Source organism: Sciurus vulgaris, assembly GCF_902686455.1.
Source record: "Sciurus vulgaris genome assembly, chromosome: 15".
NCBI classification, from domain to species: Eukaryota; Metazoa; Chordata; class Mammalia; order Rodentia; family Sciuridae; genus Sciurus; species Sciurus vulgaris.
The window spans coordinates 28,784,064-28,808,788 of record NC_136476.1 but is presented as its reverse complement, the minus strand read 5'-3'; the positions used below and the strand labels follow the sequence as shown (position 1 = coordinate 28,808,788).

Here is a 24,725-nt window from a genome sequence, read left to right as displayed (position 1 = left end):
TCCACAAATTTCCTTTCAAACTATTAACAATTACATTAAAATATTTATAGTTATTTTAAAGTATCATTAGGATGAACTCATAATTTTTAGATTTCCAAGTTATTTGAATATTCAGCTTCCTCTTTCCTACACACAAAAATTAACTCTCAGCCAAACTGAAAAAGGAAGATGTACACAGTCTCCTTCTGGGGTCAGGTGTCATATCATGTCTTTATTACTTTTTTAATTAGAGCATTAAAATTATATACTTTTGACAAAATTATACATACAAGGAATTTGATTTCAATCCCTATTCCCCTCCTTCTGCCTTTCTTGCTCCCTCCCCTTCCTCTCTCCTTTTCTCTGCTGATCTTTCTTTTACTCCATTATTTGTTTGTTTTTGATGGGTACTTCTACATATACATAAATGTGAAATTCTCTTTGGTATTTTATATATGTATATAACATGATTGTGTTAGATTCATTCTATATTTCTTTCCCATTTCCTTCTTCTCTCCAATTTTCCTACTCCACTGATCTTCCCTATATTTTTATGATTTCCTATCCAGTGCCCCACAGTTTCCTTTCCCTTATTTTCCTTTAGCTTCGACATATGAGAAAACATTGGATTATTGATTGTCTGTGTCTGGCTTATTTCACTAAGCATGATTTTTAACATTTCTATTCATTTACCAGCAAATGCCATAATGTTATTCTTCTTTATGGCTGAGCAAAACTCCACTGTGTGTGTGTATGTATATATATATATATATATATATCACATTTTCTTGACACATTCGTCTATTGATGGGCATCTGGATTGATTCTATAGTCTGACTATTGTGATATTGTAGTGGATGTATTGCTACAGTATGCCAATTTTAATTATTTTAGATAAATACAAGGGACTGGGATAGTTGGGTCATACAGTATCTCCATAACTAGTATTTTGAGGAATCTGCACACTGCTTTCCAAAGTGGTGGTACTAATTTGCAACCCTACCAACAATGTGTAAGTGCACCTTTTCCCTGGTATCCTTTAGTACCTATTATTATTTTAGTTTTAGTCTTGATAATTGCCGTTTTGATTGGAATGAGATGAAATCTTATTGTAGTTATAATTCCCATTTGCCAGATTGCTAAAGATGTTGAACACTTTTTCTTTTCATGTTTGTTGGCTATTTGTGTTTCTAGATATTTCTGTTTAGTTCTTTTGCCCATTTATTGATCGGGTTATTTGGGGGTCTTTTAGCATTAATTTTTGAGTTTTTATATATTCTAGATATTAATCCCCTGTCAGAGAAATATCTGGCAAATATATTTTCCCATTCCATAGGCTCTCTCTTTACTCTCTTAATCACTTCCTTTGCTGTGCAGTAGCTTTTAAATGTGATGGTATCCTACTTATTGATTCTAGGCTTTATTTCTTGATCTTCAGGAGTCTTGCTGTAGAAGTCAGTGCTTGCACCTCTCTGATGGAGTGCTGACCCTATGTTTTTTCTAGTAGTTACAAGGTTTCTGGTCTAATTCCTAAGTCTAAGTCTTTGATCCATTTTAACTTGACTTTTATGCAGGGTGATAGGGATACAAATTCATTTTTTGTACATGTATATAGTGCGTTTTCTTGACACCATTTGTTATAAAGGGCGTCTTTTCTCTAACATGTAAATTTGACACCTTTGACAAGTATCAGATGACTGTAAGTATGTGAGTTTGTTTCTGTGTCTTCTATTCCATTTGTCCTCATGTCTATATTGATGCCAGTACCATCCTGTTTTTGCTACTCTATCTTAGTAGTACAAATTTGAGATCAGACATTGCAATGCATCCTGCATCGCCTTTCTTATTCAGAATTGCTTTGGCCATTCTGGGTCTCTTATTCTTCCAAATTAATTTAAGGACTTTTTTTTTCCAGGTCTATGAAGAATGTCATTGGTATTTTGATGGGTATTGCTTTCATTCTGTATATTGTTTTTGATGGTATGTCCATTTTAAAAATATTGATTCTGCCTATCCAAGAACATGGGAGGTTTTTCCATCATCTTCTGATGTCTTCTTACATTTCTTTCTTCAGTATTCCATAATTTTCATTGTAGAGATGTTTCACTACCTTGGTTAGATCTTTTTTGTTTTTTTTTTATTGTAAACAAATGGGATACATGTTGTTTCTCAGTTTCTACATGGCGTAAAGGCATACCATTTGTGTAACCATAAATTTACATAGAGTAATGTTGTTTGATTCATTCTGTTATTTTATCCCTTTCCCCACCCCTCCCACCCCTCTTTTCCCTCTATACAGTCCTTCCTTCCTCCATTCTTGCCCCCCTCCCTAACCCTAACTCTAACTCTAACACTAACCTCTCCCACCCCCCATTATGTGTCATCATCCACTTATTAGCTTATTATTATTATTATTATTAGTCGTTTGGTTTTTTGAGATTGGCTTATCTCACTTAGCATGATATTCTCCAATTTCATCCATTTGCCTGTAAATTATAATCCCCAGGTTTGTTTGCTTTTGAGGGTATTGTGAAAAGGATGGTTTTTTTTTTTTTTTTATTTCTTTCTCAACTGAATTGCTCTTGAAGTACTGAAAAAACTATTGATTTGTGAGTGTTGATCTTGTATCCTGCTACTTTGCTAAATTCATTTATCAGCTCTAGGAGTCTTCTGGTGGAATTTTTTTGTGGTCTTCTAGATATGGTATCATGTCATCAGCAGACAGTGGTAATTTGACTTTTTCTTTTCCCTGTTTGTATCTTTTATTTCCTCCTCTTGCTGAATTGCTCTGACTCGAGTATCAAAAACTACATAGAATAGAAGTGGTTAGAGTAGACATTCTTTTCTCGTTCCTGATTTTAGAGAAAAAAACTTGCAGTTTTTTTCCATTTAGTATAATGCTGACTTTGGGTTTGTCATACATAATCTTTATAATGTTAAGGTTATTTTCTTCTATCCCTATTTTCTCCAGCAATTTTAACAGGAATGGTTGCTATATTTTGTCAAAGGCCTTTTCTTTGTCTATTGAGTTGATCATATGGTTCTTGTTCTTATTCTGCTTATGTGGCAAATTGCATTTATTGACTTGCATATGTTGAACCAAACTTGCAAGCCTGTGTTGAATCCCACATGGTCATGGTTTATTATCTTCATGTTTTTGAATGTGGTTTGCTAATAGTTTAGTAAGGATTTTTGCCTCTAAGTTTATCAGGGAGATTGGCTTGTAGTTTTCTGTCCAAGATGTGTCCTTATCTCGTTTTGGTATCAGAGATATACTGGCTTCATAGAATGCATTTAGGAATGTTCCTTCACTTTCAATTTCATGGACTAATTTGAGAAAGACTGGTGTTAATTTTTCTGTAAAGGTATGGTAGAACTCAGCAGAGAATCTCTCTGGTCCTGGGCTTTTCTTTGTTGGTAGGCTTTTAATTGCTGTAGTAATTTCATTACTTGATATTGGTCTGTGTTAGGTTTTCTATAGTTTCCTAGTTCAAATTGGGCAGGTCATATGTATCTAGAAATTTGTCAGTGTCTTACAGATTTTGAAGTTTCTTGGAGTATACATTTTCAAAATAGTTTCCAATGATCCTCTGGATTTCAGAAGTGTCTGTGGTGATATCTCCTTTTTATCATTAATTTTGCTGATTTGTGTCCTCCCCTCTCTCTCTCTCTCTCCCCCTCTCTCCCTCTCTCTTTCTCTCTCCATCTCTCTCCCTCCCTCCCTCCCTCTCCCTCTACTCTCTCTCTATTGCTTTCTCGGTTAGTTTGGTTAGGGGTTTATCACTCTTATTTATCTGCTTGATGAACCAATTCTTTGTTGCATTGATCCTGTGTATTTTTTCATTTTCAGTTTTATTATTTTTAGCTCTGATATTTATTATTTCCCCTGTTCTACTGAGTTTGAAGTTAGATTGATATTTTTATAGAGCCTGGTGGTGGGCACAGGCTTATTTATTTGGGAACTCCCTGTTTTTGATGCAGGCACTCAATGCAATACATTTTCCTCTTAGTTCTGTTTTAATATGTCCCAGAGATATTGATATATTATATCTTTGTTCATTTATTTCTAAGAATTCATTAATTTCTTCTCTCATTTACTCTTGATCCATTTTTTATTTAAAAGAGTATTGTTTAACCCCCATGTGTTTATGTGATTTTTATTTTTCTTAATATTGATATCTAGTTTCATTCCATTATGATCCAATCCAGGGATTACGGTTTTTTTTGTTTTTTTTTAATTTGCTAAGACTAACATTGTGACCTAGAATATGGTCTGTTTTGGAAAAGGTCATAAGTTGCTGAGAAGAAGGTAATTCAGTCATTTTGGTTTGAAATAATCTGTAGATGTATATTATGTTAATTTGACTTATAGTACTATTGGGTTGGATATATTTTATTGATTTTATGCATTGATGAGCCATCTATTGGTAATAGGGATGTTTTAAAGTCACCCAGTGTTACTTTATTGGTATCTATCTGGGATTTACTGTAGAGATTTTTTTTTTTTTTAAGTAATTGAGCATGCTGACATTTAAGGCATATATATTTTCTTTTGTTCTATCTTCTTGTTGGGAACTTATATCTTCTTTATCAGGATGTATTGGCCTTCTTTGTTTTGATTGATTTTTACTTGGAAATCAGCTTTTTAAGATATGAGAATAGTGATTCTGGTTTGTTTATGAACTCCATTTTCATGGAATATTTTTTTTTTCATTCTCTTACCTTCGGGCTGCCAGTGTCTTTGCCTGTGAGATCAGTCTCGTGAAGACAGAATATAGTTCGATCTTATGTTTTGATCCACTCTGATAATATATGTCTTTTAATTAAGGAACTGAGACCATATATATATCTAGTGTTATGGATATATGTTAGTGGTTTAGTGCCATTATGATTTTTTTGTTCTGTTTAATTCTATATTGATTCTCACTTAGGTAATTAGTATTCTATTTATATGCATCTGGGAGTTTGGAGATTTGTTTTTGGGTTTCTCTGTGTGCAGTTTATCTTTGAGAATTCTTGGTAGTGCTGACTTGATTGTCATGAATTCTTTTAGTTTATCTTTGTCAAGGGTAGTATTTTATTTCTTCATTGAATATGAAAAAGCTTTGATGACTTGGTTGGGAATTGTTTTCTTTCAGGGTTTGAAACATCTCATTCCAGGCTCTCCTTGCTTTTAGTGCTTGAGTTGAGAAGTCAAAAGTGAGCCTATTGGTTTGCTCTAAATGTGACCTGATATTTCTATCTTGTAGTTTTTAATATTCTTTCCTTATTTTCTATGTTAGGCATTTTGGTTATTATGTGTCTTGGAAAGGTTCTCTTCTGATCAGGTCTATTGCATGTCCTGTAAACCTTCTTTATGTGTATGTCTATCTCCTCTTTGATATGGGAAAAGCTTTCTGTAACTTATTGAAAACATTTTTAATGCCTTTAGCTTATATTTCCATGTTCTCCTCTATCCTAATGATTCTTAATTTTGGTCTCTTGATGGTTTCCCAGAATTCCTATATGTTCTGATCATGTTCTATTTTTTCCCATTTGTTCTATTCTCCGTACTCACATTCATTTATCCTATCTTCAAGGTTTGAGGTTCTATCTTCAGGCCCTAAAGTTCTATTTTCTATGCAATCTAATCTGCTGGTGAAGCTTCCAAGTGAATTTTTAATTTGAATAATTATGTCTTTCATTTCCAGGATTTCTCATTGGTTTTTCAATATTTCTATTTCTTATTAAAATAGTCTTTCATCTTCCATGTTGATCTCTTAATTTATTTATTAGATCTTTTAGTTCACTGAACCTTTTAATAATCAGATTTTTTAAAAATAATCTTTCTCCAGAATTTTGTCTTCTTTCATACCCTTGAGATCCTTTGTTAGAAGATTGTGAATTTGGGGAGAAGATTTTTTTTGCCTGTTTCCTCGTGTTATCAGAAGTCCTGGATTTGTGCATCCATTGAGATGGAGTCAACTTCCTTTTATATATGTGTCTTCTTATGTGTGTAGTTATTTCTACACACATTCTAGGATTTGTCTCTGTTTTGGTTACATGAGTAGATGTCAAGGGGTGGGGCCCGAGTTCCATTCTGGTGATTCCTCCACGGGGCCTGGTTTTGCATTTGAAATTTTTATTTCTCTACTTCTTTGAGTTGAAGTAAAGTTTAGACTCATGGGGTTAGATCATAGTGTGGGGTGAAACTTATTGTTGCTTGGATGAATTGTGCTTCTCACCAGCAAGCTCTCCAGTCACTTTCTATCCCCTCTTGGAGGGGGAAGCCCAGAGTAGTACTAATATCAGTGGCAGATGTTCAGTTTTGAGATAAATATCCAGTGTCTACTTTGACATCTGTAACACTAGTTGCCCCTTTATAGTAAAGGTGAGGTGTGAGGTCAGCATTTAATATTAGTATTTGCACTACAAAACTGCACTAGATAAGGCATTCAACATCAGGTTTCCATGTTATCCACTGTAGTAATAATCACAACAACAAGAATGAGGTATGAATGACATAAACTATGTAATTCTATTATTTAGTGGCATACTTTCTTAAGCAAAGAAAAAACAGGGTGTGAAGGTGAGAGAATCTTTGAAATATTTTTAAAAAGTGATCAAAGGAGAGGCAGGTGGTAAGTAGCAGATGTTGGCTGTAAATAAGAAGAAATAAAAGATTTACAGAAAGTAATAAAATAAAGGAAGAGTGGACCTGGGGATAGGAAAAATTGGTTGTTATTGTGGAAAGAAAGTGATGAAGGGGAAATAAGAGAAATGAGAACCAAGGTATGGACAAACCACCAACCATAAGATCAAAATAACTCAAACCCACATATAATTAAGCCCCACCTAAGAGAGAGATCATAGCTAAATAATAAGTACAGAAGGAAGTAATTAATGTGAAGATATACTTACATGAATATGTATATATATTGAACCTCTGCATAGCAAGTGCATCCTCACAAACACACCCACATATATTCACACAAAATCATACATTATGGAAAAAATAAAAATTAATACTATACCAGCAAATTGTGTTTAAAATTTTTTAAGTGTTAAAATTTAAAAAAAAAGAAGAAAAAAGAATAGAAGAATAAAATAAAGAATTAAATTGAGAGTATGAAGAAAAGAAAAACAATAAGTAATGAGGAAAGGAAAATAAAATTTAATGTAAAATCTTGCTGAAGAATAAATGGCTTATTAACACCAGGGTTGTCAAATCTATTGTTGGAGATGGTTTTTCATTCTCTTGTACTTGTATTTGACTTTGGAACACTTGGGTTGAAGAAAGAAATTGTTATGGCCTAATTCCTCTGCGTTCTTCTCTTAGTTGCCAGCCTATGTGGCTAGGAGGCAAAGCTGGTTGTAATAGTTGTCAGCTTCCAGGATCTCAGCTTCCACAGCTACCCATGATGAGAATCGGTCAGGGCTGAGTTCCATTTCCCCAGATATTGAAAACTGAACACTTGAGAAATTCCCAAGCAAGCATAGAAAGAAAGTTTTATTAAAAGGATAGAGCAGAGATAGACTTCTCTATAGAGAAGGGGCCCCAAAGCTGGGTGTCCGAGGAAGGGGGGTGTCCTGCCCCTTTTATACTTTTTAGATTTTCTTTGTTCTCATGCCCTCTCCTCCCCTTATCTTAGTGACTAGTACTTGGGAAAGAAACTTTTCAGGGGTGCCTCTCCACATCTGCCCAAACAGGCAGAAAAAGAGCCACCCGGATGGATGGTACTTCCTTAACAAATCCTACAACTCCCAGCAAGGAGGAATAATTCCCTGGAGCCAGGTATCCTCAGCAACAGGTAGAGGAGGGAGAAGTGTCCTGAAGGTATTAACATTTGATTTCCTCCTGAATCAGCCTCCATCTTTCTGGCCCAATCATTCATTACCTGCACTGATTGCCTTTGTCCCCGAGCTACAGCAGTATATGGTGGGGTAGCACAATTTGGATGCTGATAAATTGTGCCTTTCTATGATGTGGGTATTGCAGAGTTCTAGATTAGAGATTCCAGTAATTTGGTTTTAGTTTAGATGGAACTTTGGAACTCTGTGGGTGGGTGTTTGAGGGTTGGTCTGCACACTCTATTGGGGGGGGGGGGTGCTAGTTTCTGCAGGATGTCTTGATCTCTAGGGTCTCTGGTAAAATCTACTTTTAGGGTATTAAGGACAAAACCTCTACAGGTTTCACTGATACCCGTCTTGGAAATCAAGATCAGATCCTCATTTCCCTGGTATTGAATATTAAACATCTGAGAAATGCAGAGGCAAGCATGGAAAACAAGTTTTATTTAAGGGACAGAACAGAAATAGTAGATTTCTCCTGAAAGAAGGGAACCCAGAACTGGTGTCTGTGTTGGAGGGGTGTCTTGCCCCTTTATAGATCTCAGGTTTCCTTTCCTCCCCCACCTCTTCCCATTAAGTGGCCAAAAGGCAGGCATAGAGTTGCCCAGGGGTGCTTCTCATTATCCTCCATACCTGCCCAAAAGGCAGGGAAAGAGCTGCTCAGGGGGTATTCATTAGCTTGTGTTGGGAGGAGCAATTCCCTGGAGTTGTAACTGGTTAAGAGAGGGGCAGTGCTCTAGAGTTTTAGCATTCTATTGCTTTTCCTTTGATAATTAGTCCCCATCTTTCTGACCTGATCATTTATTGTCTCTGCTGACTACCTGACTTGTCCCTGTGTTTTCACCTTTGCTGCTATGAATATGAATCCTGGGAACTCTGCCCCAGAGTACTGACGCTTCTGTGTGGTTGCTGTAGCACCAGCAACGGTGGTGGGAGACTTCTCCCTTGGGATCCAGATTCTGAATGATGGGCAAATTTTTCTTTGTGCCTACTTTGGCCTCTCTGCTTCAGTTGCCTTCTGAGAATTTTTGGTCAGCTTCAGGGGTTCCTGATCTTGTCTCCTGGTGAGGAATTTCTGTAGGCAATGGGAGTACAGCAGGAGCCACACAAGTATTTGCTTTCCCTGACCTGAAAGAACTGTAGGAATATGGCAGGCAGCCACTTTGGTAGCAGGAGTATACTTTTTTCTGGCTGCCAAAATGCAGTGGATGGCTACCTTCTCCAGAAGCCAGAGCCTATGTTTTCTCTTTCAACTGGGATTCAGCAGGAGGCTACTTTGTCTAGAAGGGTGAGCCTGTGCTTTCCTTGGCAGTGGGGAGCTTTCTTCAGGAGCCTGGCAGCCATTTTCTGTGCCCAAATGCTTCTACTCCCATGGGAGCTATTTTTGGATTTGCTTTCACTGATTTGCTTTCCCTACCTTTGCTGTGTATATTAAAATCAGCCTTCCACTCTAATCCTCAGGTTACCCCCAGTCAATTCTTCTTTATTTTCCAATTTCCTTCTCTGCCAGCCATGTCATCTCCTTTGTCTGTTTGTGCTAACCTTCCCTTTGCTACTGCCACTGGCAGCCAAGCTGGCACCCAAGCTGACACTTCTCTAATGTATTATTTCTTAGGTTCACATTCCTGACTTCTGTGACTCTTTAGTTCATTTTTGTTTTTTTTTTGTTTTTTTTGTTTTTTTTCTTTTTACAGTTCAGTATTAAGCTTCAGTTAGCTCCCTTAGTTACCACCTTGCTAAAAAACCATCATTTCTCTTTTTAAGTCCAGAGTTGGGGAGCTGGTGGGACACGCACCCTTCCTTTTATCTGCCATTTTGCCATCTCCAGTACTCCTTTTTAACATCAAAGAAATCTCCATCTGACAAGTCAATTCATGAATTTTTTCCCAAATGTTGAATCATAGATCCAATAAATGTATTGGATGTATTCACTAATGGCATTAGTTTACCTACAGAAATACTAACCCAGATACAACTTTTCAAAATTTATGTAACAATTAACTGTCATATAAACATAACTTTGAAGGACTTCTTCTTTAATGAGATAGGTTTAGGTTATTACAATGATAAAAATACCAACAATGTCTTTTGAGGTTTGCTTATTTGACTTAACCTTAAGTGCTTTCTGAATGACTGTGCCTCCAAAGAACTATTTTATACTAGGGAAGTATGTCTTGTATAATTCATTTAGCTAGAATCTTATGTGAAATAAAACTTCATGAAATACATCAAGGATAAAACTCTAACCCAGTGCAATGTCACTGACAGTTTAATTGCTGGTCCTTCATCATGAGTTTCCTCTCTAAAAATAGCTGTTCAGGAATGTTATTCCTAAAATTGACTCTTTCCTCTTTAAGCATATTCTAATACACAATATTCTTGCCTGAGTCCAGTTTCACAAATCATTTAAAACAGTAAATTAAAGTTGGAGTGCTTAATATTTCTGCACTGAGTTTCTTATATGCCTAAAATCTCCTCTCTGATTTGAATTTAGCCTTGGAGAACCAACTAGCCAATGCTTTCAATATCATTTCTGAAATCCCTAAATTTAAATATGAATAAGGACTTATAATTTGTATCCCCTCTATGTAATTGTATAATAATGTCAGTAATATAAAATAAGATGTCCTTTGGATTTATTATTAATATCTAAATGTTCACTTTCACATGCACATAAGCATTCTAGATGTAATTAGAGCACAAAAATATCTATGTGCTCTTCATGTTGAAATTCTATTATTCAGCTAAATGCATAAATTTAATATTACAAATATAAAACACAGTGCCTGCAGGAGTAATCTAACATCTGATAGTGCTAAAAGAAATTAAAAATAGTTTTTTCAGCACTATGGTGTCAAACGCTTAAAGCCTAACTGTAAATTTTTAATAAAAGTAATAATAATTAGAAATTATAATTTGTTTATCTAAGAAGTTTATTCTGCAATGACAATATTTAGTTTGACTCAAATACTGATTCTAACCTTCAGTCTTTTTTCATTTTACCAAAATTTCACTGGCTTCATTTCTTGGAAAAAAAAGAGAGAGTCGGAAGGAAGGCCCCTTACCTAACCCTAACCCTAACCCTAACCCTAACCCTAACCCTAACCCTAACCCTAACCCTAACCCTAACCCCTTCTCAATTTACTTTCTGAGGTACAAGCATTTCAAATCACACCATGTAGAGTCTTTAGAAAGACTTCCTTTATAGGTAGATACTATTCTACAGAATCAAATGAAGAAGAAAGCAAATGAATATTTAATCTCTGTCCTACATGAAGAAGTTAGCGGTATTTGCAAACTCATTGTATAAGATAGCAAATTAAGAACTTTGTAATGTTTATTCACCAGTACCACTGCATCAAAATAAAATTTTTGCAAAGTATGCAAAACTATTAAGTGTCACACATGATGGTGAGTGATTATATTATTAAAGACAATACTATCCAGTGTCACACAATGTTTTTATTTAAATATCCTAGACATTTTAGGATGTATAGCAAACTATAGAGTACCATGCAATCTTCCTTTTCATATTTTTAGTTATATATGGACACATTACCTTTATTTTGTTTATTTTTTATGTGGTGCTGAGGATCTAACCTAGTGCCTCACCATGCTAGGCAAGTGCTATACCACTGAGCCACAACTACAGCCCTGTACTATGCAATCTTTAAAATGATAATATAGAGTCTATACATTCATGGAGAATTCTATATTACATTACTCAATGATTAATATAAGTGAAACAAGAATGAAAATGGGATTACAGTGTGATAAATACATTTGAGTGTATTACATGAATGTGATTGCATGTGGATGTATATACAGATGTATGTATGTATACTTGACACTGTCAAATGAATGCAACAAAGAAGACTTTCCAAAATAATATATGCAAAATATCGTGTGATTGCAAATGTATCCATCACCCATAGTCTCACAGGAAGCAAAGAAGACAACAAAGATTTTCTGCTTGTTTGTCATTCTGCATTACAGAGCCCAAATTAAAGTAATTAATCTTAAATCACAATAATTTGATGTGAGCTGAGTAACTGATAATGCTGTTGCAGACAAATATTATAGTCAAAACTGTCAAGTTAAATGTACATTAATTACTCATATGATAAAATTTCTCATAATATTGAATCATTAACATTTTTTTCGTGTGTGAATTAAAGTTGAATGCCAAAACTAATAAAGAATGTTTCTGGTTGTACTTTTCTAGGTCTCAGGGTGGCGAACTTTATCTTTGAATTCCTAACCTGTGAGCTTATGGTAAGATTATAGTTAATGTACCTAATTTTAATATTATTATTATTTTTTTTTTTTGGTTATTCCTGTTTCATAGTGTTCAGTTTTAAAAAGTCAAGGAAATTGTGATAAATTGCTTGATGTTTTACCATAAACGTTGAGGAAACTATGCAATATTCTTTATCAAAATGTTTATGGTTAAATTATAGTAGTAGGTGTTCGGTACAGTTTCTGATGGAACTCAAATGAATTTGAAGGCATGATATGGAAAGGTAAAGTTTTATACCACAGAAGAAAGTTCTTTGGGCATGAGTGACAATTTATATATTAAGTTGCTCATAGTACATATTATGTGATGCCAGTGAACAGAGGCAATGAGCTATTTAAAATAAAACTTATTTTATAATCTGTCAAGAATTATTCAAACTGGGTTTCTCTATGAAGGTCTGATGTTTGAGCTTTAGGGAGTTGAAAGGAAAGTATAAATAAGGAAGTAAAATAAGAAATTGTAAGAGTTTTCCAGTCATTCATTTATTAACTTCTGTGGTTGAATTCATTCAATAATATTTGATAAAATTATATATTTTAATCTTTATGTATTCTTTAGTAATAGTTAATTACTAAAGAATATATATAAAAGTAAGGTTGTGTTGTAAAACTAATGAAGTCAATTTTTAGCAAAACAACTTTCAGAATTTATCTGTTCCGTAATAGTAAACATGATAAGGGTTTAACTTGTTATCAATATATAAAATCTTGATGATATGGACATTTGTGTCATATATTTTATATTTGGAGAAATATGGTATCCTTGGGAAAACAAAGGCAATGGACTAAAACTGTTTATTTTGGGCATGAGGCTTTATTGAAATGTATCTTCAAGATGTTTTAAATCACTGAAGTCAACAACTACCTGTGAGAAATCTAAGGTGTACTTTTTGGTTACATTTTTCTGAAACATTCAACATAATATTATTAAAAATGAGTGTCATATGGTCATATGGAAGCAAGGGGATATTCTTTAGCCATACCAGGAGGATTTTACTGATAACTGAGGAAAATTTGATGAATTATTTTGATATGAAGAGTAATAATTTTACCCTGAAAACGCACATTTTTAATTATAAATTATATTTTACAAATATATCTAAACAAACTTTCTTTTTTATTTGCACTTTTTAAATATACTTAACAGTGAAGTGTATTTTGACATATTATACATACATAGAGTATAATTTATTCTAATTAGGATCCCATTCTTATGGTTGTACATAATGTAGAGTTTCATTGATCATGTATTCAATAGGAAAGTTATATCCAATTCATTCTACTGTCTTTTCTATTCTCAATTCCCCTCCCCTCCCTTTTGTCCCCTTTGTCTAATCCAACTAACTTCTATTCTCCCCCTGACCCCTTATTGTGTGTTAGCATCTACATATCAAAAAGAACAATTGGCGTTTGGTTTTTTTGGTACTGGCTTACTTCACTTAGCATGATAGTCTCCAGTTTTATCCATTTACCAAAAAAAAAAAAAAAAAAGACCTAGTTTCAGGTCGAGTGATATTCCACTGTGCATATATACCACACTTTTTTATCCATTCATCTGTTGAAGGGCACCTAGGTTGGTTACATGGTTTCGTATTGTGGATTGGACTTCTGTAAACATTGATGTGGCTTCATCACTGTAGTATGTCAATTTTAAGTCCTTTGGGTATATACCAAGGAGTAGAATAACTAGGTCAAATGGTAGTTCCATTCCAAGTTTTCTGAGTAATCTCCATTCTGCTTTCCACCAATTTGTAATCCCACCAGCAATGTATGTTTCCTTTTTCCCCACATTCTTGCCAACATTTGTTACTTGTATTCTTGATGATTGCCATTCTGACTGGAGTGAGATGAAATCTCAGTGTAGTTTTAGTTTGCATTTCTCTAATTGCTGGAGATGTTGAACCTTTTTTTATATATTTATTGACCATTTGTATTTCTTCTGTGAAGTGCCTGTCCTAAATGAACTTTCTTAACAAGTTATTTCAACTTATAAAATGGAACATTTCTTAAAAATTAACATCATCTTTAATGTGTTAAATTTTCTTATAAAAACATAATATGTTTACAGAAGATTACTAGTATCTTAAGTGTACAGTCTCAGCAAATGTCAGAAAATAAACACATTCATATAGCCAGTGCTCATATAAACTTTAAAAATTAAAAAGTTCACTGTTATGCCCTTAACTAGTCTCAATATACTCCCAGAATATAAGCAATATCTTGACTTCTAGAGGTATAATTTACCTCCATTTTTACCTTCTATAAATGAAATTACAGAGTATATATTACTTCCCTTTTTTCAACATTTTGTTTGTAAGATTTTTGTATGCAGTGATAAATCACTCATTTTCACTGTTGCATAATAGTCACCTGTGGGAATATACCAAATTACTGAACCATTTTACCATAGATCAGCATTTGAGTAACTTTTAGACTTTGAGTCTTAAGAATAGTGATGATATGGATTATCAGAAACTAGTCTGTTAGGAACACTTGTATGCACTTGGCTGAGAGTATAGGAAATACATTTTTTCTGCTTCAACAAATACAGTTCCCCAAGTAGCTATCTGTTTTTGAAAGCAGGATATGAGAGTTCATTTGCTCCATAGACAGTAACATTTGAAGTTTTTTTGCCCTTGTAATTTTAGCCATTTTGATATGTGCATAGTGGTATTTTCATTTTGATATCTTAAAGACTAATATTATTAAAACTTGTTTTTATTCTTATTGTCATGAAGACACTCTTCCTTGGTATCCTAAGTTTTGCCCTTCTCTACTAGTCTGTCTATATTGGGTTGTAGGAAATTAATACACATACACACTCATGAGGCAAGTAAAACCTTAATTAAATGCATATAATAATATTATGTAATAAATCTTTTAGGCTGCATTTGTCATGACTGGTAAATGATTATGCAGTTTATTAAGCACAATATTTTTAAAGCAATACACAAATTTTAACCACAATTTTATTTGAAAACCTAAAGGTTAGTTTACTATTCTGAGTTTTTTCATTATCTTGTAGAACATTTTAATTGTAATTTTTGGCATACTTAATACCATATGATGCAAATAAATTATCACAACTCACTTAAGGTTAAAGTTAAATCATTAACTACTGAATTTTTATTTCAAAATTGTATCCACATAACTAAGTTTGGTGTGTAAAGCTTATAAGGGACAATGCATAATACATGTATTAACTTAAGGTATTAAAAATTGCTTATCTAAATAGCTATAGTAAATTAATAAATTTATATCAATATCTCCATATTTACATCTTTCATAATAGAATATTAACATATACTCAGCAATTACTCTGTTTATTAAATATACTTATATTTAATTATCCGTGGAAAGCACAATAGTGCTTCATGTATCTGTTTTATGCCTGATAGGAAGGATGGTATAAAAACCCATATTCTTTCTTTATTAAAATTCTGAGTCAATTATGCAAATGTTTACTACATATTGTATTGTCCTATTATGCGTGGAATTTGAATTGCATGTTTTTCTTCTGAAAGTAATAATAATCTTGATTTAAATACATTCATTTTTATCCATAATAATTAAAATTTTTGAAAGATATAATGAAACATAATGAAATTAAATAACTATTTTTAAATGGAAGCAATCATTTCAGTAGGCACATATCACATTTAGACTCTATCTTTTTCATCCCTGGGTCCTTGATCCAAGCCATGTAATGACCTCAGAGTAACCTACAACAAAAAACAAGGAAGTGTTGCAACAATGTGAATAACATGTTGTTAATAATTATTATGTATCAAATCTTCATAATAGCAAAAAGATCCAATAAGGAAATTTTGGGGTTCATATATTAAAATTCTTAAGACTGAAGAAATATGTATTTCATTTTATTCCATAGGTTTGGATATTGGGAAAAGCATGTGTTTATTTTAAGAGTTTCTTTTCATTTTAGGAAGCCAATTATGATAAAAGAGTGTACTAATTAAAAGTTAATTGGGTGGTTTTCATTTTTGCTAAGTTAGGAGTCTCTGCAATAAAGGAAAACAGTAGAAATACAGAAATCTGTCTTGAAGATTGAGTCTAAGACTTTAAGTGGCAATAATCATTCTGATCCTCCACTAACCACTCCAAATAGCTAAATACATTTATGAAGTACAGCCTAGGTTCCAAAAATAAACATTTCAGGATATATTTCATCTATGTCTAAAGGCAAATGATAGCAAAGGAGAAAAATCCAGTTCAGAGACACAGACCACATATATAGGTAATGCATGCCAGTTAGATATACTTTAGCTCATTTTCACAGTAATGACAGAGCACTGGGACAAAGAAATTTCAAAAATGCAATTTATATCCTACACGAAGAAAAATAATAGAAATGCATAATGTGAACCCAGAACTAAAAGATTGATTAACATGATAAAAGTTCAAATCTGAAAGCATGAACTTTCATTGAAAGGCAAAAAAAAAAAAAATAAAAAAAAAAAGGAAAATATAATCTGAAAAAAAAAACAAATTTTTTGGTTTTGTTAATATAAATAAAATTTCTGTTAATATAAATGAAGTTATTGATGTAGACATTTCCTCTGCTTTTTAAAAATTCATTTTCAATAATATGTCAATTACATTGATCTGATTGATCTGTTTAAGTCTAGAGTTTTGTTTTTTGTTTTCTGAAAAGTAGAAATATCTTCCAGTGCTTGCCACAATATCTGGCAATAGCAGGTGGTTTCTGTATTTTGCTATCTGGAAAATTGTATATACACTAAAGAAAAGATGTTGGATTTATTTTGCTAAGTTAAATACTTGTTTTCTCAAACATAGCTTTTTTCCAAACCTGCACCCCTGGTAACAAATATTTCTGAGAAAGCATTTATTATGTGTTGAGAAAATGCCTGATTTACACTACAATAGTAGAACAGGTAAGGGTTTACTTTATTGATTCCACAGTCTAATAGAAAATTTTTAAATGATTAAACAAATGCATACACAAAATAGATCTCACTTTAGACAAAATTGTGGAGTAAAACATTCTCAAATATAGGATAACTTGGACAGGAGAATACTTACTTAAGAAAAGTCTTCATCATCCGCCATTTGCCTGCCTCTCGCCTGTCCATCGCCTGCCTTACACCTATCCATCACCCAATACACGAGATTCACCTCCCGATTGTCTGACAACAGTCAGCAAACTGATCGCCCCACTGCCAGTGGAGCACCAGCTGCCTGCTGTTGCCTGGAAATTCACTGTTACAGTAACTGCCAGTTTGATTACACATGGCTACCACCATTTTGACACAATAGCCAGGCCCCATAGGATCCCTGGCCGGACTGACTGAGCCCCATCTCCAGGATCCCTCAGCCTGACCAATCACTCCCTGCCTTTGGGGCCCTCACATCAACTGACTGCTCCCTGCCACCAGGACCCCCAGACCAACTGACTGCGCCCTATCACCGGGACCCCGACTGACTGATTACACACGGCCTCCAGGATACTACAAACACACCAAACACACCCGACCTCCAGGGCCCCTACCTGACCAACCACATCCTGCCTCCAGGACCTCCTGCTGACCACAGCCACACCCTGAGCTGCAGCTCCCCATTTGCCAACATGTTTCGAAGCCAGAGTGGCCATCTTGGCTAATCCTGGAAGCCATAGCTCCGATCTTTAGGTGGGGCAAAACCCATCCTGAGATGTCTGCTAGAGGCTTGAAGCTCATTGTCAGGTACCTCTCATATATCAGGATACTGAACTCTGGGAGGTTTCATTACTATATGACTGTTATACTGCAGATTTTCTTTTTTCTCCTTATTGAAAAAAATTAAGTTTTTATTTCTTTACTTTTCTTGCTTTCTTTTCCTTTTGTTTACCTGTTCCCTCGAAGTCTCTTTCTCCCTTTTTTGCATGTTAACATCCAATTTCTTTTGATTACATGCTCACCCTTTCTATTATCTAGAACTTCTGTATATTCGTTTTTTTTTTTTTTTTCACTTTGTAATTAATAAGTAATCTGTATTGTGGTAGTTGGCAATTATGCAATATCTTGTTCTTAAATTTTTTACCCATTGTAAAATTATTTTGAATTATATTAAAAATACTACATATCAAAACATGGAGGATACAACAAATGTAGTGCTTGCAGGGGATTTCAGAGCCTTAAATGCATATTTTATTTTATTTTTTTTATTTTTTTTATTTATTTTTATTGTAAACAAATGGGATACATGTTGTTTCTGTTTGTACATGGAGTAACAGCATACCATTTGCATATTCATAAATTTACATAGAGTAATGATGTTTGATTCATTCCATTATTTTTTCCTTCCCCCCCCACCCCACCCACGTCTCTTTTCCCTCTATACAGTCCCTCCTTCCTCCATTCTTGTCCCACTCCCACCCCCCATTAAGTGTCACGTTCTCCATCCCTTTAACAGCTTTCTACATCCATTTAACGTTTCTTACCCCATTAACAACCACATTCTACATCCCTTTGCATCCTCGTTGTCCTCCATTTGAAACTGCAGACCTTATTGCAAATCGTTTGTTTTATTGAAGATAATATTTGAACTCATTCTGTTTATTATGATAATTTTGTTGTTGTCCTCAAAGGGGCTATTTGGTCTAGGATTGCATAGTGTCTGAATTGGGCACTGCTAATATTGATCTCCCCATAAAGAAAGGGTTTTGGAAAACTATAGGGCCACTATAAACCTATAGGGGGAAATCTGCAATACCCCAGATCTGCACTGCTAGAGGGGAAGATACATGAACAACACGAAAAAACAAGGGAAGAAAATGATCCAAACAAATCTAGATTCTATATTAATAGAATCCAATGACAGAATGTTAGAAGAAATGTCAGAAAAGGACTTCAGATTATACATGATTAAGGTGATTTGTGAAGCAAAGGATAAGATAAGAGAGCAAATGCAGGCAATGAATGATAATACCAATAAGCTGAAAGAGCAACTGCAGGAAGCAAAAGATCATTTCAACAAAGAGACAGAGATTCTCAAAAAAACCAAATGGAAATCCTTGAAATGAAGGAAACAATAAACCACATGAAAAACTCAATGGAAAGCATCACCAAAAAACCAGACCACTTGGAAGACAGAACCTCAGACAATGAAGACAAAATATTTAATCTTGAAAATAAAGTTGCTCAAACAGAGAAGATGGTAAGAAATCATGAAGAGAATGATGTTCCAAGAACTATGGGACATCACGAAAAGACCAAATTTAAGAATTATTGGGATTGAGGAAGGCACAGAGATACAAACCAAAGGAATGAACAACCTATTCAATGAAATAATATCAGAAAATTTCCCAAACCTGAAGAATGAAATGGAAAATCAAATACAAGAGGCTTACACAACACCAAATGCACAAAATCACAACAGATCCACACCAAGGCACATTATAATGAAAATGCCTAACATTCAAAATAAAGATAGGATTTTGAAGGCCATGAGAGAAAACCATCAGAATACATATAGAGAGAGACCAATACAGATAGCAGCCGACTTCTCAACCCAGACTATAAAAGCTAGAAGGGCCTGGAACAACATATTTCAAGCTCTGAAAGAACATAGTTGCCAACCAAGAATCCTATACCCAGCAAAACTAACCTTCAGATTTGAAGATGAAATAAAATCCTTGCATGATAAACAAAAGTTAAAAGAATTTACAAATAGAAAGCCTACACCACAGAATGTTCTCAACAAAATATTCCATGAGGAGGAAATGAAAAACAACAATGGAGGTCAGCAAAGGGAGGAACTACCTTAGAGAAAAAGCACTCAAAGGAGAAACCAAACCAACTTAAAAACCAAAAATAAGCCAAATGACTTGGAATACAAATCATATCTCAATAATAACCCTAAACTCATCAATCAAAAGACATAGACTGGCAGAATAGATTAAAAAGAAAGACCCAACAATATGCTGCCTGCAAGAGACTCATCTCATAGAAAAAGACATCCACAGACTAAAGGTGAAAGGATGGGAAAAAGCTACCACGCACATGGACTCAGTAAAAAAGCTGGGGTTTCCATTCTTACATCAGATAAAGTGGACTTGAAGCCAAAGTTAGAAGGGATAAAGAAAGACATTTCATACTGCTTAAGAGAACCATAAATCAGGAAGACATAACAATAGTAAATATTTATGCCCCAAACAATTGTGCATCCCTGAACATCAAACAAACCTTTCTCAATTTCAGGAATCACATAGACCACAACACAGTAATTCTGGGTGACTTTAATGCACTGCTGTCACCACTGGATAGATCTTCCAAACAGAAACCAACCAAAGAAAACATAGAACTCAATAACACAATCAATAACCTAGACTTAATAGACATATATAGAATATTCCATCCATCAACGAGCAGATTCACTTTCTTCTCAGCAGCACATGGAACCTTCTTGTAAATAGACCATATGTTATGCCACAAAGCAGCCCTTAGGAAATGCAAAAAAAATAGAGATAGTGCCTTGTGTTCTATCAGATCATAATGGACTGAGAATAGAAATCAGTGACAAAATTAAAAAAAAAAAAACGGAAATTACTTCAACAGCTGGAGACTAAATAATATGCTATTGAATGAAACATGGATAACAAAAAACATCAGGGAAGAGATAAAAAAAATTCTTAGAGGTCAATGAGAATGATGATACAACACATCAAAATCTCTGGGACACTATGAAAGCGGTACTCAGAGGAAAATTCATTGCATGGAGCACATTCCAGAAAAGATGAAAAGTCAACAACTAAATGACCTAACATTACAGCTCAAAGCCCTAGAGAAAGAAGAACAGAATAACAGCAAAAGTAGTAGAAGACAGGAAATAATTAAAATCAGAGCTGAAATCAATGAAATTGAAACAAAAGAAACTATTGAAAAAATTGACAAAACAAGAAATTGGTTCTTTGAGAAAGTCAACAAAATAGATAAACCCTTAGCCACACTAACAAAGAGAAGGAGAGAGAAAACTCAAATTACTAAAATTCGTGATGAATAAGGAAATATCAAGACAGACACCACTGAGATACAGAACATAATGAGAAGCTACTTTGAAAATCTGTATTCCAACAAAATAGAAACTACCGAAGACATTGACAAATTTCTAGAGACATACGCTAGTCCCAAACTGAAGCAGGAGGACATACACAATTTAAACAGATCAATATCAAGCAATGAAATAGAAGAAGCCATTAATAATCTACCATCCAAGTAAAGCCCAGGACCAGACGAATTCTCAGCCAAGTTCTACAAGACCTTCAAAGAAGAATTCATTCCAATACTTCTCAAAGTATTCCAGGAAATAGAAAAGGAGGGTACCCTACCAAACTCATTCTATGAAACTAATATCACCCTCATACCCAAACCAGGCAAAGACACATCAAGGAAAGAAAATTTTAGACCAATATCCTTGATGAATATACATGCAAAAATCCTTAACAAAATATTAGCAAACTGTATCCAAAAACATATTAAGAAAATCATGCACCACGATCAAGTGGGGTTCATCCCTGGAATGCAAGGATGGTTTAACATCCGTAAATCAATAAACGTAATCCATATGTCAGTAGACTTAAGGATAAGAATCATATGTTATTTCAATTGACACAGAAAAAGCGTCTGACAAAATACAACACCCCTTCATGCTGAAAACACTAGAAAAAATAGGGATAGTAGGAACATACCTGAACATTGTAAAGGCTCTTTATGCTAAGCCCATGGCCAACATCATTCTTAATGGAGAAAAACTGAAACCATTCCCTTTAAAAACGGGAACAAGACAGGGATGTCCTCTTTCACCACTTCTATTCAACATTGTCCTTGAAACTCTAGCCAGAGCAATTAGGCAGACCAAAGAAATTAAAGAGATACGAATAGGAAAAGAGAAATTTTAGCTGTCACTATTTGCTGATGACATGATTCTATATTTAGAGGATCCAAAAATCTCCTCCAGAAACTTCTAGACATCATCAATGAATTCAGCAAAATAGCAGGCTATAGAATCAACACACATAAATCTAAAGCATTTTTATATGCAAGCGACGAAACAACTGAAAGGGAAATGAGGAAGACAACTCCATTTGCATAAAGAACTCAAAAAACTCTACACCAAGAATACAAATAATCCAATCAACAAATGAGCTAAGGATATGAACAGATGCTTCACAGAACATCTACAAGCAATCAACAAACATATGAAAAAATGTTCACCATCTTTAGTAATAAGAGGAATGCAGGGGGTTTCCAAGATGGTGGACTGGAGGGTGGCTTCATTTCATGTTGCTCCAGGATTCAGGATTCAAAAGAGGAGATATTGAGAGACTTGGGACCAACTCAAAGCAGCCGGGTGAGTCTCTCCCGTTGGGGAGGCGTCCCGGATGGGGCGGTAGTCCTGGAACACAGGGAACTTTGTGAAGTAGAACTGCCCAGCGAGACGCCCCTCCCCTCGCTGGAGCAGTGAACTCGGACAACTGGGAGCGTCGTAGAGGAGGCCGCTCAGCACAGCGCTTGGACTCGGAGCAACCACTGGGGCTCCGGGCGGCAACCCTGAGGAGGGGCTGCGAGGAGAGCTGTGTGGACTCAGAGTGACCACTCCTGAACACCGGGGCCTGCCTGGAGGAGGAGGAGGAGGAGGAGGGGCGTGGCCGCTTGGATTCGGAGTCACTATACCAGAGCTACAGGTGGTTGCCAGAGGAGGAGCTGCGTGGTGAGCTGTCTGGACTCTAGCGACCGTTCCTGAACACCGGGGCCTGCCAGAAGGAGGAGGAGGAGGAGGAGGAGAAGGAGGAGCGCTGCAGGTCGCTTGGACTCACAGTGACTGTGTTGGAGCTCCAGGCGGCTGCTCAGAGGAGGATGCCAGTGGTGAGTTGTTTGGACTCAACGTGACTGCTCCTGAACACCGGGGGGCTGCCTGGAGGAGGAGCGCGGTGGGTTGCTTGGTCTCGAGTGGCCGCACCAGAGCTCCGGGCGGCTGCCCGGAGGAGGCCTACAGAGGGTCACATGGACTCAGAGCTACTCAGAGTGACCGCTCCTGAACACCTGGGGGGGCTACCTGGAGGAGGAATAGGAACAGGGCGGGTCACTTGGACTCGGAGTGACTGCCCAGGGCTTCGGGCGGCTGTCTGGAGGAAGAGGCAAGCGGTGGGTCACTGGGACTCGGAGCGATTGTATGGGGCTCCAGGTGGCTGCTCAGAGGAGGGGCCACATAGCCAGGCAATTAGGTGCAGAGCAGGGTCCCAGGACCTAGGAGGCTTCTTGGTGGAAGAGCCGTACAGAGACAGGCTTAGGGTGGAGTGAAGGTTCCAGGACTGCAGGCAGATTTTCTGAGGAGAGGCAGCCTAAGGAGACTGATCTGCGAAGGGGGAGGCTCCCAGGCCTAGGAGGTAGGTCTGGGCCCCTAGGAACATTGCAAAGGAAGGCAGCCGAGCCCAGGTGGTAGCTGTAGATTGAGGGGAATCTCTAGGAGGGGAAATGACCAGCGAGACCTCCCCACCAGATGAGTCTTCCCTGCCGGGTGAGGTTTTCCCACAAGGACAGTAAAACCAGAGACACAGGCCCCAAACAGGCCTTGCCTCAGCCCGCAGCCTAGTTCCCCTTTGGATGACCATTAGTCAACAAGTGGAGGCACCTCTGCCCACTAGCAGGGAATATACCCCACCGGAAGGCCACCAACCCTAGAGAGGCAGCTTCCTTGTGGAGCACCGCATTATCAACTTCCTCCAAGACTTCAGCCTACTGAAGGCTAAGAGGGGATATACTAGAAATCTTCAGGGATATTTTAAGTCAGTAGAGGAAATCTGCGATATCTCAGCGGTCCACTGATACCTGAACAATATGAGAAAACAAGGAAAGAAAATGCTGCAAACAAATCTAGATGTTACATCAATGAAACCCAACGACAGCATGGCAGAAGAAATGACAGAAAAGGAGTTCAGAATGTACATGATTAAAATGATCAGGGAAGCAAATGACGAGATGCAAGAGTAAATGCAGGCACTGAATGATCACACCAGTCGACAATTAAAAGAGCAAATACAGGAAGCAAAAGAGCATTTCAATAAAGAGTTAGAGATATTGAAAAAAAACCAAACAGAAATCCTTGAAATGAAGGAAACAATAAACCAAATTAAGAACTCCATAGAAAGCATATCCAATAGGATAGAACACCTGGAAGACAGAACCTCAGACATTGAAGACAAAATAGTTAACCTTGAAAACAAAGTTGAACAAACAGAGAAGATGGTAAAAAATCATGAACAGAATCTACAAGAACTATGGGATATCATGGAAAGGCCAAATTTAAGAATTATTGGGATTGAGGAAGGCTTAGAGAAATAAAACAAAGGAATGAACAATCTATTCAATGAAATAATATCAGGAAATTTCCCAAATCTGAAGAATGAAATGGGACATCAAGTTCAAGAGACTTATAGGACTCCAAATACACAAAATTACAACAGACCCACACCAAGGCACATTATAATGAAAATACCTAACATACAAAATAAAGACAGAATTTTAAAGGCTGTGAGAGAAAAGAATCAAATTACATTCAGGGGGAAACCAATACAAATATTGGCAGATTTCTCAACCCAGACC

At 35.9% G+C, this 24,725-nt stretch overlaps 1 long non-coding RNA gene across 1 annotated transcript in view; it reads left to right on the top strand.

Moving 5' to 3' along the window:
• The window catches only part of LOC306645379, a 1,014,773-nt gene that overhangs the window by 973,156 nt on the left and 16,892 nt on the right, over positions 1-24,725 (top strand). Inside the window, exon 7 of the long non-coding RNA XR_013759627.1 lies at positions 12,035-12,084. This is a non-coding gene — a long non-coding RNA (uncharacterized lncRNA). The remainder of the gene's footprint in view (positions 1-12,034; positions 12,085-24,725) is intronic.